This window comes from Chrysochloris asiatica, unplaced genomic scaffold, assembly GCF_000296735.1.
Source record: "Chrysochloris asiatica unplaced genomic scaffold, ChrAsi1.0 scaffold00202, whole genome shotgun sequence".
Classification (NCBI taxonomy): Eukaryota; Metazoa; Chordata; class Mammalia; order Afrosoricida; family Chrysochloridae; genus Chrysochloris; species Chrysochloris asiatica.
Window position 1 is genome coordinate 5,276,569 of NW_006408720.1, and position 16,044 is coordinate 5,292,612.

The 16,044-nt window shown below is 34.7% G+C and overlaps 1 protein-coding gene and 1 pseudogene across 3 annotated transcripts in view; both read left to right on the plus strand.

Annotated features, from left to right (window-relative positions):
- FSTL5 (follistatin-like 5) overlaps positions 1-16,044 on the plus strand; it is a 1,065,399-nt gene that overhangs the window by 417,784 nt on the left and 631,571 nt on the right. The gene's annotated exons all lie outside the window — the stretch shown is intronic.
- LOC102835636 overlaps positions 10,540-16,044 on the plus strand; it is a 28,690-nt pseudogene continuing 23,185 nt past the window's right edge.

A 16,044-nucleotide genomic window follows, 5' to 3' on the forward strand; every position in this document is an offset into this window, starting at 1 on the left:
ATATATATATATATATATATACACACACACACACACACACACATGCGTATAGTAGCATAGTGGTTACAACTGGGACTGCTACCTTCAGGGTCAGCCATTCGAAACTACCAGCTTACCAGCTGTTCTCCTAGTAAGATGAGTTTTTCTGCCCCCGTAAAGATTTACAGCCTCAAAAACCCTGTACAGGGTCGCTATGAGTCGGAAGTGACTCTACCTCACATAACAACAACAATGATATTTTATAATTATATATATTAATTCATTTCATTCTTCTATAAGATTATAAATTCTTTGATGACATGATTCATGTACATATTGAAATTTTTTAAAGGCTTCAATATCTTGGAGTTTTTTCTCAGTTGAGATTTCTTTTTTAAATCTGCAGTTTCTTCAGTACAGTCACACACTTTCATATTTAAAAGTTGGAAGAAATATTAATTGAACTGGAATTGTGTTTGATTTGGAAGTGTCTGTTTTACAAATCTAAATAAGAAGTTAACCTTTACTAAATTAACTGTGGTACAATATGATCAATGTCTGCAATAGTATAAGATAAAAGAGATCCTTTAAATGACCGATTTTCTGTATGGCCAGAAATGTTTTTTCCAGCTCAATAAATTTCAAAAATAATCCTAACAGCAAACATTGTACCTCTTTATCTTCTTCTTATACTTTTTATATAACTTGGCATTAATATAATGAATAACTTGGAACAGATTTTGTGAGTTTCTGTGTATTTTCAATCTAACTATAAAGTCTACAACAAATGTGATTCAGTACTCTGATTGCAAACAAGCATACTGACATTCTATTAAAATAAATGACTCTGTTTTATGCTCAAAAGAGAGGTTTGTATTGTTTCCATGTATTCCTTATGGACCTGAATATATAATTTTCTTCAATTTTAAAATTTCAAGGGAATACAGAGCAGCTCTGACTGAATATACTAGTTTAAAATTTCTCCAAAGATATCTTATGGCATTGCTATGTTTACATAGCACAGAGCATAAAATATTGATAATCTTAATCTTTTTTATTTATTGCAATGTAGTAAATATACACCAAATAGCACAATTAAAATGTAAACAGACTGTCTTCTATTCAATAGTTTCATCCTGAGTCAGATTTCTGAGAATGTTCCTAACCTTTGCTTCCCAGATATAGATAGAACTTAGTAGTAATAACACTAGAATGAAAAAAGGGGAGAGGGAACAAAAGAGAAACCAAAACAAAAAAAGTCCTCAAAACTGTATTCTTCAATGAAATATGAAGGTAGGCGTATCCTGCACTGTTATTTACATATTAATTATGAATCAGGTTTATATTTAGAAAAAATGTTTTGGCATACTTCTTAAATTAAAAAAAAAATTAAATAACATTTTGAGGTTGAGTAAGATGTTTGTATGTATACCTAGATGCCAACATGTGTACTTATTCATTTTAAATACCCATATATATTATGTGGAGCTGTGGGTTAACGCACTGCCTTGCAAAAGCAGTTTGAACTGCAAAGTCAGCAGTTCAAGCTCACTAACTGCTCCTCAGAAACCCTATACAGAGTTGGAATTGGTTCAACAACACTTTAAAACTACCATATATATTATGTAGTACATATTGGTTCTTGTATCTTATAGTTCATTACTGGATGTTGTTATTATATATCTTTTACATTCTCTATTCTCATGAAAGCCAACTACAATTTTATACAGTAACAATGCATTGAGTCCTAATATTTCTTAATTGAATCACATTCTCATACTTAAGTAGCACATGCTCCTCTAAAAATCTGTGGAGCTTTTTATGTGTGTGTATAAAAAACATTTATCCATAAAGAGAATTACAATTCATAAATCTTTATCAACCATTTATAAAATCATAGCTCTTCAGTTCTCATAGCCTACTAAAAAGGTATATAACCATTCCCAATGCATGTGAGTAGTCCTTGTGTGGTACTGTAGAATAAACACTGGACTGCAAGGTTGGCAATTCAAACTCACCAGTTGTTCCTTGGAAACCCTGCACAGGATTGCTAAAAGGCAGAACCCATTCAGTCGCATTTAACAACAATGTATGTGAATGCTTATAATCAATGTATTTGTTCTATGGAACTACCCTATAGTCCTCAATAGTCCTTACTGTTCATCCACAGAATAGATACTGCTCTCTACTGTGCAAGTAATAAACTCTATGACAAGTTCTAAGACTATCTAATGGAAGACTGATCATTAAACTTCCTTATAGGGATTGAATATATCTTTAACCAATGATTCTTCTAGAGTGATAAATGAATTGTAATCATCTTTCCACACCCAACATTATGAAAATTATAATTGACCAACTTGTATTAAATTAATCCAGTTCTTGCTAGGATTCTATTAGAAGGCTTCCCACTATTCTTCTAGCAAGTAATTGCCTTCCTACAGCTTCAAATTCTAGAGTAAATTTTCATTTCAATTCAAAATTATTGCTCTATAATAATAGATACAAGTTATGCTCAGATGTGTATATATCTCTTCTCGTGGTAATTAATTTTATTATTCACTATATTATTATATCATTAGGGAGGGCACATTCATAAAATGCTTCTCAAAATTATTGTGATTTGGGTGCACCTGTGTTTATGTGGTTAAGTAGTTAACTGCAACACTGATGATTTTTTACTATTAAGCCAATAGTAGAAACATAGGAACCAGATGAGAAAGTTGAGTCTAGTTAAAAATCCCCCAGATGTCTATCACTTTAGTCTTCTGTAATTGCTTGTATGATGCTGTGATGCTGGATACTATTCTAATGGTGTTTCAAGAATCAGCAGGGTTAGTCCTGGAGAACAGGCTTTAGTGGAACGTCTAGACTAAGAATACACCAGGAAGAAAGAATTGATGACCCACTTCTGAGTGATTAGCCACTGAAAACCTTAGTAATAGTAGTAGAACATTGCCTGATATTAGTACCTGAAGATGAGTCCCTAGTTTGGAAGGCACTCAAAATATGACTAAAGAAGATCTGACACAACAAAGTTGAGGTTCCCTGAATGACGTGAATGAAGCAGAGCTTTCAGGACCTTCGTTTGCTGATAGGACATGAATCAAAATAAGAAGAGGTTGCTACAAACATCCATTAATTACAAAAATATGGAACATTCAAACTACAAATCTAGGTAAATTAGAAGTCATCACACACAAAAATGTAAGATATAAAGATTGATATCCTATGCATTGTTGTTTTTGTGTTGTTAGGTGCCATCGAGTAGGCACCAGCTCATAGTGACCTTATGCACAGCTGAACCAAGCACTGCCCGATCCTGGGCCAACCTCACTACTGTTGCCACACTTGAGTCCATCGATGCTGCCACTTGGCCAATCCATCTCATTGCGGATCTGCCTCTTTTTCTCTGACCCTCCACCTTACCAAACATGATATCTTTCTCCAGTGACTGGTCCCTCCTGACAATATGTCCAAAGTATGAGAGACGAAGTTTGGCCATCTTGGTCTCCAAGGAGCATTCTGGCTGCACTTCTTCCAAAACGGATCTATGGGTTCTTTTGGCAGTCCGTGGCACTTTCAATATTTTCCTCCAACATCATAATTCAAAAGCATCAATTCTTCTATGGTCTTCAAAGACACTTAGGAATATATAATAATTTAAACAACCAAAGGGCACATACTGCAATCCTGCTTTCTGGTTGCAACCACCTAGTCACTCTCTTTCTATGAGTCCAGAGTCCTCAGCTGCTCCCTCTTTCCATGTCCCCATCTATGCTTCCATCTCTGATGTCACTGCTTCTCTGCACAGTGTCCCACATTCTGCTTGTGCTCTTTTTCCTTTGATGGTCCTAGGGTCCTCTGTTTCTGGACTGTAAGATTAGCTACTCCCCTGTTTTTGTTACAGAACCTCTACCGTTACAATTGTGACAGTCTCAATTAGTCATGATAACACTATTGAATAATAAGAATCTCATCCTCATCTTCTTTCACCAGACCCGTCTAGACAAGATGAAAACTATTCAGTAGGAATTCTACCTTCCCTCTTATGCTCCTAAACTAAACTCCTTCTTCAAAACTTGTAAGTCAGTCACTTTGTACCTTTATAACTCCCCCATTTTAAGTAACCAATGTAATGGGCACTACTTCCTTTTATAATTCTTGTGTTACTTAACTCTATATAACTTTGGCTCAATCACATGATTCTCTTCCACTGGAAAGAACATTGCAGTTTTATTTTCTCTGCCTTCAACAAAGCATTTATGCATGTACACCGACACACAAACATCTTTTGCAAGAAATATTGAATTGTGTGAGAAATAGTTTTCTCCATTTTTTTATATCATGCTGAATGACTACTCTAGTAATTCAATATATCAGTGTTTTAAAACTCCATCACAACATAAAGTGACACAAAAAGTTACTTTTAGTTTATCTTCCCTTGATACACTGTAATATTCATTTACTGGTGCTCATTCTAAATCACACTATTAATCCTATGCAAATAGCAACTACTCCCATTTTCTGACTAAATCTCCTGAAACCATAATCATTCCTATCCCTAAGCTACAGACCATGTTGTAATTTTCTGTTTCAAAAAGGATAAGTAAATATATATGGCATTGTTGGAGTTGAAAATTTCCATGATGACAGATTCTGATTTTTATTGACTTAATTTTTCCAACACACCTGTCTTCAAGGTACCACTGAGTTTAAATACTATGATATCTTTCCTACAAAGTTATTTTTCACTTGTAATCTTGGTTACAAAGAATACAGCAATTTTAATGTGAAAATGTAATTGCTTTTGATACTTAAATGCTTAATTTAAAAATTTTTTATTTTGATATGTAAAGACCTTTTCTTAGTTGGGGATCATTTAGGACAGCAGTAAATACACTAAAGAAAACAGAGATCAAAGCTTGGTAATCATTTAAAAATCTTAGATAATTATAAATTATATAAATAGGCTGATAGTGTTGCTAAATCTAGTGAGATTTTGAGTTTGTCATGGTGTTAAAGTTGTTTTTGCATTTATGGTATTCAGTTCTCCACTTGTAATGTACTTTATGCCTATAATTTAAATGAAAGATCTTACCTAGTTTCCATCAGAATTTTACTTCATCAAATGGTGCTATTCTTGTCTAGTAAACAAAGAAATGAAGAGAGGCAATAAAAAGAGCAAAAAAATATGATAAAATAATTTTCTGTGTGTGTGTGCATGTGCAGTGGATGTGTTACTGTTTTATAGATATGAGGGTAGTGATAAATCTTTATAGTCATACTTCATGTTTATCAACTACTAATACTGGTAACTCAGAAGACCTACCACAGTCTTAAAAAGTTATTCTTTTTTACGATTTTAACCATTTTAACATCTTCATGTCTGTTATTGAGGATTATTGCTAAGTGCCATTGTGTCAGTTCTGGTACATAGTGACCCTGTATAGGGTTTCCAAGGAGCAGCTGATGATTTTGAGCTGCTGACCTTATGGTTCACAGTCCAGTGCTGATCCTACAGAATCACACCAGGAGTCCATTATTGTGGGTAGCTAGTATGAACATTTACCCTAATGATTTCAGAGTATCCATGTGACTTAGTTTGTACAATTCAATGCAGGCAATAATAATTCTATCTGTCATTTTATGTAGAAGCTTTAAGAATTGATTCATGATACAACTTTCCAGATAGCAACAACATCAAGAAGTTAGGTCCACAAATGATGATGATATGGAGCAGAATGTTAGTTAACACACAATGAACACATAGCACATCCTTTTCTGAATGTGTGTCAATGCAGAACATAAACCTTTCTTATTCTCACTATTCCATGAAGATCTAAAATTTTATATAATATGCATGGGGCCCTAGTATAGAGCTATGGGTTAATGAATTGGACCTCAGGTTGGTTTGAATCACAAGGTCGGTGGTTCAGACTCACTTGGAAACCCTATACAGGGCTGCTATGAGTCTGAACCAACTAGATGGCACTGAACAAAAGCAACAATAATATGCAAATGTATGGATGTTGTATCATTTTATTGAAAAATTATGATGCATGGTAGCATGTTAAATAGTGATAATTCCTTGCACAGTGTTCAATCCTAAAGTTTTAAAAACATAATGATGAGACTCTCTTCTTGTGGTTTCTATTAGTGAACATGATTTTGAAATCTAAAGAAAGATGGAAGATTTCAGTAGTGGAAGTATGATTTCAAATAAAAGGATGTTCCCTGATAATGGACTAGATGATATCATATTGTAAAGATCAGCACTACCCAAAACAATCGATTCTGTTGTTGCTGTTAAGTGCTGTTGAGTCAGTTCTGACTGATAGTGAACCTGAGTAGAGTTTCTAAAGCTGTACATTTTTGTGGGAGCATAAAGCCATATCTTTGTCTTGCAGAGTGGATTATGGGCTCAAATCTACTAACTTTTGTTCTACAGTTCCTTGTTTATTCTACAGAGGCACCATGCTCCCCAATCTAGAGATTCAACAAAGTCTCTATCAAAACTCCATCAGCAATCTGTACAGAAATAGAAAAAACACTGTTCAACTTTACATGGAAGGCTCAAAGGCCCTGCGTAGCTAAAATAATGTTGAAAAAAAACACCCAAAGTACAAGGATAACAGTTTCTAATTTTTAAATATACAAAATAGTTACAACAATCCAAACAAATTCACACTAAAACAGTAGACATACATACCAATGGAACAGAATTAAGAGTCCAGAAGTAAACCCATACATCTATGATCAACTGATTTTTTTTTTACACAGTCCATTTGATGGGGAAGAAAAACCCTCATTAATAAATATTGTTGTTGTAAGTGCTTTCAAGTGGATTCTGATATATAGCAACCCTGTATGGAATTTCCCAGGAGCAGCTGGTAGATTTGAACCAATGACCTTGTGGTCTAATGTTTTTCCTCCATCACCATTTCCACATGTAGAAAATTGAAACAGGTTAACTGCCTGAAACCATAAACAAAAGCAAGTTCAAAGTAGATTAAGGACCTAAATGTACAAATTAAAACTTAAAAATTCTTAGAAGAAAAATCAAGAGCAATGCTTCAAACCAAATTTCTAACAGTATATTATCTATTATAATAACAAAAGCACCAACAGTAAATCAAAATAAACAAATGGGATCTTATTAAAATTAAACACTTTAATTAATCAAAAGACTTTACCAAAAAAGAGAAAGGACAAGCTACCAACTGGGAAAATATCTTTGTAAACACATTTTTTTTTTTTTTTTTTAATATAAATCTTCTATGATTGTTTGCCAACTGCTCCCTCCCCTTGGGAGGTGTTTTTGTAAATGTGCTATGCTATGTTTTGGTTTTCCAATAACATGTTAAAAAAAAAAAAAAAAAAAAAAAAACTGGCATCACGGAATATATGAAAATACTTCCCAAAGAGAGGAAGCAGTTGGCAAGCAAACATAAAAGGATCATGTTATTTGTGTAAAGATATATTATGACATAACAATTTAGATAAATATAATTTTGATAGCTTAGTAACAAAAAGAAAAATCACACAATCATAAAATGGACAAAGGTTTGAATACACCTTTCATCAAAGAGAACATTCAACTGGCCACGAAACATATGAAAAATCCTCAACATCTTTACATATCAGAGCAGGGGTTTGCTGTTGTTAGGTGTCATTGAGTAGGTACTGACTCATAGTGACCCTATGCACAACAGAATGCAACACTGCCTGGTCCTAGACTAACCTCACAATTGTTGCCACACTTGATCCCATTGATGCTACCACTTTGCCAATCCGTCTCTCGGGGGGGTCTTCCTCTTTTACACTGAACCTCCACCCTACCAAACATGATATTCATCTCTAGTGGATATCCATCTCTAGTGATTGCCCCTCCTGACAATATGTTGGAAGTATGAGAGAAAAAGTCTGGCCATCCTGGTCTCCAAGGAACACTCTGGCTGTACTTCTCCCAACGCAGATGTTTGTTCTTTTGGCAGGACATTTATTATTCTCCTCCAACACCATAACTCAAATGCATCAATTCTTCTATGATCTTCCTTAATTACTGTCCAGCTTTCACATGCATATGAGGTTTTTGAACATATCATGGCTTGGGTCAGGCAAACTGACATCTTTGCTCTTGAACACTTTTAAAAAAAGGTCTTGTGCAGCAGATTTGCTTGATGTAATATGTTGTTTGATTTCTTGACTGCTGCTTCCATTAGTGTTTCTGCCAATATTCGGGGATCATACAAAATTATCAACTTAAAAAAATTATCCTGCTGTATTTAGTCATGCATTTAATTAACTTGCCCCTAATGTGTGGCACTGCAGGTCAATGCAATGGACTGCGAAGTCAGTTTCAACTGCAATGTCGGCAGTTCAAGCTCACCAGCCACTCCTCAGGAACCCTATACAGGGTTGCTATAGATTAGAAGTGACTCGATGGCAGTTAACAACAGCAATGTGATGACTGGAACTGTGTTGCCATGGCAGGGTTGGGCCAAGTGATAAGGCCCGCAAGTCAGACGTTCCTCAACCCTGTATTAGAGAGACGCAAACCAAAATTTCAATGAGATACTATTTCATGCCCATTAAATTTTTATTGTTGGTGGTGCCATTGAGTCTGTGAGTCTACTTGAACTCAAAAGGACCTTTTGCACAACAGAATGAAATAGTACTAGGTCCTGCACCATCCTCACAATCGTTGCTATGTTTGAGACCATTGTTCTTCCATCATGCCAGTCCATCTCATTTGAGATTTTACTCTTTTTTCTGACCCTTCACTTTACTATACATGATGTCTATCTCTAGAGACAAGTGCCTCATAAAAACATGTTCAAAGTACAAGACTTAAAGTTGTTCCATACTTGTTTCTAAGGAGCATTCATTCTGTCTGTACTTCTTTCAAGACAGATTTGTTTGATTTTCTGGCAGTCCATAGTACTTTCAATATTATTTGCCAGCATCATAATTCAAATGCATGGATTTTTTACTGGCTTCCTTATTTGTTGTCAAATTTTATATTCATATAAGCATCAGTTAAATGGCCAAGAGAAAAAAATGAAGTTGTCAAAGATTTCCTTTTGTTCTAATCAATGATCAACACTCATGGAAGCAGCAATCAAGAAATCAAACTACATATTGCATTAGGCAGATCTACTGTGCCAGACTTCTTTAAAGTGTTCAAGAAAAAAAGATGTCAGTTGGAGGACTAAAGTGCACAAGACATTTTCAATAACCTCATATGCATGTGGAAGTTGGACAGTGAAGAAGGAAGGCCATAGAAGAATTGATGTATTTGAGCTATGATGTTTTAGGAGATTACTGAAAGTATCATGGACTAACAGAAAAACAAACAAATCTGTGTTGTAAGATGTACTGCTAGAATTCTCCTTGGAAGCCAGCATGGCCTGACTTCACCTGTGATACTTCAGACATATCATCAGGACTACCAGTCCCTGGATATGGACATCATGGAAGAACCCCAATGAGCTAGATTAGCACAGTAGCAGTAGCAGAGGGCTCAAGCTTATCAAGGATAGTGAGGTTGGTACAGGACCATGCACTGTTTCATTCTGTTGTCCTTAGGGTTGCTATGAATCACTACTGACTCCTTGGCACCCAGCAACAGCAAAATAAACAACAAAAACAAACAACAACAAAAAACATAAAATAGCAAACATTGGCAAGAATGTGGGGAAATTGGAACCTTTACACATTGCTGGTGGAATGCAAAAAGATATAGCTGTTATGGATCATCAGAGAACTAGAAACAGAACTACCATATGATAAAGTAACTCTACTCCTATTTACCCCCAAAACTTGAAAGTATAGACTCAAGCAGAAAGTTGTACAACAATATTTATTGCAGCACCATTCACAATAGTTAAAATGTGGAAACAATCTAAATTTCCATCAGCAGATAAATAAATAAAATACATATAATGCTATACTACTTAATCAATCCAGAAATGTAGTCTCAATGCATGTTGATATGGATGGAGCTGGAAAACGTTATGCTGAGCTGAATAAGTCAGCCACAAAGGACAGATACTATATGAACATATTTATATATAAAGCAAAGGCAAATATATAGAAAACAAAGTTTATTAGTAGTTAATGGGCATGGGAACAATGAGGAAAGGGTTGGAGTTAATGATAATGAGAATATCACATTTAATAAGGTTAGGGTTGCACAGTCAACTCTTGTAATTGCTGACAATAGATTGTACACTTGTAAAAATTGGGGTGGGCTTGCAGGGTGTACCCTTTGGCTATTTGATGATGCATGGAGGGGATTGTAATTATGGCAATGAAACGATATACGATAGGATGAATGTAAATCTAACGTTATCCCATGTAAACTATCACATAATTCACAACAAAAACTTAAAAAAAAAATTGGAATAGGAAAATATTGTGTGATAGTTAAATTTACAAAAACAAACAAGCAGTACCTACTGAGACTAGTTATATGCCACCAAAACTTTCATTGCATTTACTTTCTTGGTTTGGAGGTTTAAAATTATAGTCCCATGACACAACACAATTAATGGGATGAATATCATGTTTAATGATATAGTTGACCAGAATAATAGTTCTTGTGTAGTGCCTAGGCTATTAAAAGCTTGCAAGCCATCACTCAAAGCACAACAATTGTCCTCTGCTCATCTGGAGCAACAGAGGAAAAAGGATGGTGAGGAATTTAAGGAGAATAGGACTCCTGGTGTAACACTGTAGAATCAGCACTTGACTGTGAACCACAAGTTCAACAGTTCAAATTAACCAGCTGCTTCAGTATGAGTTGGAACTGACTCACTGGCATTTAACAAAAACAACAATGTAATGTGTAGCTAAGTGCCTCCATGAACAGTTCTCTCCTTTGAGGCAGCTGCCATTCCTGAACATCGTCATCAAAGATTCTATAAAAGAATCCTAATCAAAAAAGGGAAAGTACAGAACAAATATTCAATTTTCATAGACTCTTGACTTGTCGGAGCCATGAAGATTACATAAACCCATGAATCTAGTGCCTGGAAATAATCCTTAATCCTTAAACCAAAAATATCCCATGAAATTCTTCTTAATATCAAACAGTAGTTTAGCTTAGCTAGTAAAAAAAAGTCTGCTTTGAACATTATGGTCTTCTAAGAAGTATCAGTATGGGATAGGACTTACAATAACAACTTGAAAAAATAGATAGGATACAACAACAACTTGAAAGATTAGATGGTAATATTGTTGTTATGTGCTGTCCAGTCATTTTAGATTCATAGCCACCTGTACAGGGTTTCTGTGGTGGGTTTAAACCATCGATCTTGAGGTTAACTGTCTGTTGCATATCCTACAAAGCCATACCGGGACTCCAGACAGTAATGCTTGTGTTAAGTGCCATCCAGTTGGTTCCAACTCACAGTGACCCTGAATAGGGTTTCCAAGGAGTGACTGGTGGTTTTGAACTACCAAGCATGTAGTTACCAGTTCAGTGCTTATCCTACAGAGCCACACCAGGACTCAGCTAGGAATATTAGTGAGCAAAGTACTTCCTTTGGGGGAGGAACAGTTCAGAAAAGGAGATTGATATTGGCTGTACAATTCTAAAAATGTTAATAAGTAGTAGGTATAGAAACTCTTAAATTTAGTGTATGTATTGAAGTGTATATTCTTACTGTTGCTGTTAAGTGCCATCAAGTTTGTTCTGACACATAGCAACCCTGTATAGGATTTTCAAGGAGCAACTGGTGAGTTTGAACCACCAACCTGTGCTTTAAACTGGCATTAAGGTCCAGTGCTTTATCCCACAATTACTATTAAAAGATAAAGAAAATAGATCTTAAAAAGATGTAGCCTTCTATCTCCTGAAGCACAGATAAAATTATGAAGAAATCAGGATACTGAGAATTATAAGACTGATGATCCTTTTTATTGTAGCTTCATATTACATTTATGAAAACCTAATTATAGTGGAAATTATTCTTTTAATAGGTATTTCTGATAAAAAGTAAGTCATTATAATATTATAAAATTAATTATATGTTTTTTGCAATATTGCCAACAGTTATTTTTTCCTAAAACAAATCTTCAAAACTAAATACATATTTATAGACATTTTTGATGGATTCATTTTTGTGTAGAAAATTATTTCAATATTTTGTAGAAATGAAGGCATTACTATTATACCTACAAACACTAAAGTATTTAGCACTATTTTGTTCTTTACATAAATGTTCAATAATCAGAAAAAGACAAACTTAAAAGCTCAAAAATATTCTGAAAACGAATAATGTGAATCATCTGAATAGAAATGTCTTCATTGTGAAGAGTCTGTTAGAGAAGAGTAATAAGCATACACTGCTGTGGACCCATGTTAACTGATACTATATCTCAGTTCTTCAATTTGATATCTCTGTGACCTTGAACAAGTCATTAAACTACCTAACATACACTTCCTTATCTGTAAATTTGTTGTGTTAACCGAACCCATCATAAAAGTGCTTAGAACAAAGTATGTACATTAGAAGCACAAAAAATTATTTATTATAACCATAATGATTATCAAGTTATCATTCTCTAGAATTGAATTTAATCCTATTAAATGAAATGGTGCACACATATTTTTCTAGTGATACTGATATTTTCTAAAAATTACATGTATATATATATTATATGAAATGAATCCAAAAGAGTAATAAAACTATGCTGACATTAAATATTATTAATTTTCCAAATTTTAAAGTCTATTAAGTAGGCAATTCTAAAATATTGCCAAAAGGCTCCTAATGGTTGTATGAAATAATAGAAAAGTCTAACATAGACTATTAGAACATTTATACATCACTTGTAATCCAGGATTAAGGACAAAATATATAAACCAAATAATATCCAAAAACATAGATGCACATATTAAGTGTTCTTTTAATTTAAATTATTTAATTTTCATTTATTTTCTTTATTTTTAGTATTAAGGGTAAATTATCTCAGACACTCCTAAATTGAGAATACTTGACTTAATTGTGCATTGAAGTGTGTTGTTATTTGATCAAAGAGAGAATGTGAATGCTCTAATCCTCCATTCAGCTTTTACTAATATCTGTGACCCAGATAAATACTCAAATCTTAAGTACTTCAGTTTCTTTATCTGTACAATGTCATTGATAAAATAAACAAAAAAACTACCTTATATTGTGATTTTAACAATAAATTATATTGTAAATAAAATCTTTGCCACATTGTAGTTACTTAATCATTATTAATTTCTACATTGTTGTTTATGGAGTAAATTGACTTCCATCACATTTCCCTGTTCTAGACATCAGGTAACACTTACAGGTATCTTCAAGGTATAACATTACAAACTGCAAAGAAAATTAAATAATAGGCAATACTAATATATGGTGTCAGAGGAGAATATCAAAAGTATCATGGGCTGCCAAAAGAACAACCTGTGTTGGAAGAAGTGCAGCCAGAGTGTTCCTTGGAGGCCAGGATGGCCAAACTTCATCTCTCATACTTCAGACATATTGTCGGGAGGGACAAGTCATTGGAGAAGGATATCATGTTTGGTAAGGTGGAGGGTCAGAAAAAAAGAAGACCCCCCCAGTTTGATAGATTGGCAAAGTAACAGCATCAGTGGGCTCAAGCATTGTGAGGTTAGCCCAGCACTGGGCAGTGTTTTGTTCTGCTGTGCATAAGGTCGCTATGAGTTGGTATAAACTCGATGGCACCTAACAACAACAACAATATACTAAAGTAGTGGTGTGGTGGTGTGGGTTAATGCGCTGGACTTCAAAGTCAGTTTGAACTGCAAGGTCAGTGGTTCAGCTCACCAGCCACTCCTTGGTAACCCTATACAGGGCTGCTATGGGTTGGAACCCACTTGTTGGCACTTATCTACTAAAAGGGAAGAACACACTAAGCCTTTTTCAAGCTAAAGGAATTGAAGAATTTTTAGCCTTGACTTGCAATATTGATGGATTCTATGTGTGGTGTTTCAGGTTAATGCATTGGACTGCAAGGTCAGTTTGAACCACAGATCATTGGCTCAAACTTACCAGCCACTCCTTGGAAACCATATACAGGATTGTTATGAATTGGAACCAATTTGATGACACTTAACAACAAGTGGACAAAATATTGAATGTCTCTGGAAACATCAAAAGAAATTAGAAGTGATAGAGTCACTGTACCATTGAATCAAAGGTACTGACAAAAAGGTACAAGTCCAAACAGCACTTAAGGTATTGGCTAAAAACAAGTGTCTAGAATTTGACAGAATACAAATTAAAACGTTTCAACAAACTGATACAACACTGGAAATATTGGAGGCTCATGCCTATGATAAGAAATTTGGAAGATCTGGCCAATTGATTAGATGAAATCCATATTTGTACCTATTCCAAGGGAAGGTATCCAACCAAATGTTGAAATCGTTATTGTTGTTAAGTGTCTTTGACTCCGTTTTTAAATGTTTGTACCACCCAGTTACTCATAGTCTCCCTGTACAGGATTTCCGAGGAGCAGCTGGTGAGCTTGAATCACTGATGTTAAGGTTCAAACCCACATTGCAGTCCAGCACATTAACCTGCAGAAACACACATCGTAGTCATTACATGCGAGTAAATTTTGCTCAAGATAATTCAAAATCAACTGCAACAGTACACCGAAGTACAGGGAACTGCCAGATATTCAAGCCAGATTCAAAAAAGGACATGGAATGAGTGATGTCATTGTCAAAATCAGATGGATATAGGCACAAAGCAGAGAGTACCTGACTGTGCAAAGACGTTCAGCTGTGTGGATCATAATAAATAATGGATAACATTGTGAAGAATGGGTATTCCAGAACACTTAATTGTGCTCAAGAGACAGTCATTCAAACAAAGCAAGGGGATTCTGAAAGGTATAAAATCAGAAAAGGTGTGTGTCAGGGCTGTATCATTTCACCATGCTTATTCAATCTGTATCCTGAAAATGTAATTAGAGAAACTGGATCATATGAAGAAGAAAGTGCCATCAAGACTGGAGGAAGACTCATTAACAACCTGGGATATGCAGATGACACAACCTTGCTCTCTGAAAACAAAGATAACTTGATACACTTACTGATGAAGATCAAAGATTACAGCCTTCAATATCGTGTGCAAATTAATGTAAAGAAAAAAGATCTTCATAATTGTACCAGTAAATAGCATAAAGATAATTGGAGAAAAATAAAAAAATTAAGACTTCAATTTTCTTGGATCCACAAAAAATGCTTTGGAAGCAGTAGGCAAGAAATCAAATGTATTACATTAGTCAAGTCTACTATATTAAAAAGCAAAACAAAACGGAAAAAGCTAGTACTCTTAAAAGTGTTTAAGAGCAAGATGCCATTTTGCTGACTAGGGTGCACCTAGCACAAGCCATGGTATTTTCAGTTGCCTCCTGTGCATGGGAAAGTTGAAAAATTAAAAAGGAATACTGTATAATAATCAATGCCAAAATTTGAATCATGATGTTGCCTTATCTACAATTCTTTCACTGACAATTTGGAGATTTAAAAATAAAAACTAAAGAAAAGAATAAATAGTGCAGCATGGTTAAATAATAGAAATGTTTATTGCCATTATTTGTTCTTCTACTATATTTCTATTTCATGATAAAAAGTTCTGAACTCCGAATTTGATTGACCCAGCAACTAAGATGTCATGACAATTTCTGGTGATTAGAATGTGACAGTTGTAAACAAAAAAGAAGAATCAATCACTGAAATATATGGCCTTGGTATAAAATCATGCCAGATATTGCCTGATATAATTTTGGAACCAGGGATTTATTAATAGTAAATAACTTGTTAGCACCATAGAGATTAAATACATGGAATTCATAGGATGGAATACACAGTAATCAAATGACCTACATCTGTGGAAAGTGATGATGGAGAACTTGATTAAATCAGTCAGAATAAGGCTAGGGTCCTACTATTGAACAGACCATCAGTTGCTTATTGTTGTTGTTGTCAGGTGCCATCGAGTCGGAACCGACTCATAGCGACCCCATGCACAGCAGAACGAAACAATGTTC